A 3,627-nucleotide genomic window follows, 5' to 3' on the forward strand; every position below is an offset into this window, starting at 1 on the left:
CCATGTTCCACAGGTACCCTCGACTGGAAATCCATCGTTGTTGCATTGCTGGTTTGTGTCTTTCCTGCATTATTCCTCTACCACGACTTCTAAGTCTTTGGGGGAACTTTAGTGCACTTTGCACTCACTTTTCAGGGTCTTGGGGTGGGTTTTTTTTCTAACCCTTACTATTTTCTAATAGTCCCAGAGACCCTCTACAAGGTCACATAGGTTTGGGGTCCATTCGTGATTCGCATTCCACTTTTGGAGTATATGGTTTGTGTTGCCCCTATCCCTATGTGCTCCCATTGCATCCTATTGTAATTTTACACTGTATGCACTGTTTTCTAAGACTATACTGCATATTTTTGGTATTGTGTACATATATCTTGTGTATATTTCTTATCCTCATACTGAGGGTACTCACTGAGATACTTTTGGCATATTGTCATAAAAATAAAGTACCTTTATTTTTAGTATAACTGTGTATTGTGTTTTCTTATGATATTGTGCATATGGCCTTTGTGGTACTGTAGTAGCTTCACACGTCTCCTAGTTCAGCCTAAGCTGCTCTGCTAAGCTACCATTATCTATCAGCTAAGCTGCTAGACACCCTATACACTAATAAGGGATACCTGGGCCTGGTGCAAGGTGTAAGTACCCCTTGGTACTCACTACAAGCCAGTCCAGCCTCCTACACTTCCCCTGCGGCCCGACCCTCCCCAGCCTTCCCATTCGTCCAGCCCTCCCTCCTCCCAGCTGCCACTCCCTCCTTCCCCCCATTTATGGAAGCCGCGGCATGGATGCGCAGCGGGCGCGCCAAAGGCGCACCAAAGGCAAGCCCGTCTGCACCTGTCCACGCCAAGATCGCGCCCAGCACCAGTCTCCCTGGCCCTCGCAGACAAGCCTACTCCCCCCTCATCCTCCACTCACTCAACCCAGGCCCTCGCCCCACCTGCACCCTTTCCAGCCCCACACACACTCACGGCCCCTTCACTTGCCACACCTGTCATTTTTCCTGCTCCTCCTCCCTCACACCACACACCAATCACAGCGACCCACCCGACTACACACACACAATACCCCCAACGCAACACGCACCGGCTCGGCCCCACCCCCACCAACCAGCCCCGCAGCACACCACCCCACAACCAGAACACACCCCGCAACAACACCCTCATGCACTACACCAACGCCACCCACCAAAACCGCCTCAACTGCCTGCTCCTGAGCACCCGCTCCCTTCACAAACATGCCATAGAACTCTGGGACCTCATCACATCATACTCACCCGACATCGGAAACCTGGACCAACCCCTCCTCGGAACCCGACATAGCCATCGCCACCCCCAAGGGATACAAACTCCAACGCAAAGACCACCTCAACAGGCCATGGGGTGGCATCGCCATCCTACACAGGAACACCATCAAAGTCACCACCAGCTCCCAAGACACTACTGACAACACAGAACACATGCAATTCCTAATCCACATTAACAACAACTCCACCCTCAGAGGTACACTAATCTACAGACCACCAGGACCATGCCCGCCTTCTGCGACACCATCGCCGACACCATCAGCTCGCACGCCCTCACCTCCACAGACTACATCCTCCTTGGTGATTTCAACTTTCACTTGGAGAACCTACAAGACCACAACTCATCATCCCTCATAGACAACCTCACCAATCTCGGGCTCAAACAACTAGTCACCGCACCCACCCACTCAGCAGGACACACGCTCAATGCAATTTTCACCTCAAGCCAAAACATAGCCTACACCCACACCACCAAGCTCCTCTGGACTGACCACCACTGCGTCCACTTCTCCTTCGCCAAACCCCCCAAACACCACCATCGACACACCACACCCTACCGCATGTGGGACAAGATCCCTACAGAACGCCTGAACTCCCAACTGGCTCACAACCCCCCTCCACACCAAGGACCCCAATGCAGGAGCCCACAACCTCTCAAATGGATCACCACCTGCGCAGACACACTAGCCCCACTCAGAAAACACATCGCCACCCGCAACATCAAGAACGCCTGATGGTTCACCCCCGAACTCCAAGACTCCAAGCACAAATGCCGCCAAGCAGAGAAAATATGGCGACAAGAACCCTCCACAACCAACTTCTCCACCCTTAAAGCCATCATTCGCACCCATCACCAACTCATACGCACCGCCAAAAGAGACCACTACAAGACACGCCTTGACAACAACTCTCAAAACAGCAAAGAACTCTTCACCATCATTAATGAACTAGCCAAACCCAAAGCCAGCAACATAGACCCTTCACACACACAGCCCCTATGTGACGCCCTCTCCAACCACTTCCACCACAAAATCCTGGACATCCACAACAGCTTCATACCACACACACCCACCACACACACCCCTCACTCACCCAACTCAACCCCCACTCATGATCCCCCCACCGCACTCACCACCTGGGCCCCCACCACACATGAAGAAACCAAAAAAAACATGAACTCCATCCGCTCCAGATCCCCCTCCGACCCCTTCCCACATCACATCTACAACAAAGCCAGCCCAACCATCGCCCACATACTCCGCGACATAATCAACTCCTCCTTCGACGCCGCCACCTACCCAGGCCCCTGGAAGCACGCGGAAATCACAGCTCTCCTAAAAAAAACAAAGCCGACCCAGAGATCTTCTCCAACTATCGCCCCATCTCCCTCCTCCCCTTCCCTGCCAAGGTTGCCGAGAAACTAGTCAACACCCGCCTATCCAACTTCCTCAAAGAAAACAACACTCTTGACCCCTCACAATCCGGGTACCGCAAGAACCACAGCACGGAAACCGCCCTCATCGCATGCACTGATGACATTAGGACCAAAGTCGACAAAGGCGAGACCATCGCACTCATCCTTCTAGACCTCTCCTCAGCCTTTGACACTGTCAGCCACCACACACTCCGCACACGCCTCCACAACACAGGAATTCGCCACAAAGCCTTAGACTGGCTCACCTCCTTCCTCACTGACCGGACCCAGAGAGTCCGCCTCCCACCTTTCCACTCCACCACCACCAAGATCATCTGTGGAGTCCCCCAAGGGTCCTCTCTCAGCCCCACACTCTTCAACATTTATATGATCCCCTTAGCCAACATCCTCCGATCACACGGAATCACTATCCTCTCCTACGCAGATGACACCCAACTCATCCTCTCCCTCACCTGCAACCCCACCACCGCCAAAACCAACCTACACGCAGCTCTCCTCGACACCGCCAACTGGATGACAACTAACCACCTCAAGCTTAACTCCAACAAAACCAAGATTATCATCTTCGGCCCCAACAAAACCATATGGGACGACTCCTGGTGGCCCACCGCCCTAGGACCCGCACCCACCCCACAAACCACGCACGCAACCTCAGCATCATCCTGGACCCCTCCCTCTCCATGACACAGCAAATCAATGCTCTTACCTCCTCCTGTTTCCTCACACTCTAAAAAAAATCCTTCAAATGGATTCCCCCAGAGACCAGGAAGACAGTCACCCATGCACTCATCAGCAGCAGACTAGACTACGGTAACGCCCTCTACGGCGGCACCACACTCACACGCAAACTCCAGAGAATCCAGAACACAGCCGCGCGCCTCGTCCTTGGCCT

This window comes from Pleurodeles waltl, unplaced genomic scaffold (assembly GCF_031143425.1).
Source record: "Pleurodeles waltl isolate 20211129_DDA unplaced genomic scaffold, aPleWal1.hap1.20221129 scaffold_58, whole genome shotgun sequence".
Classification (NCBI taxonomy): domain Eukaryota; kingdom Metazoa; phylum Chordata; class Amphibia; order Caudata; family Salamandridae; genus Pleurodeles; species Pleurodeles waltl.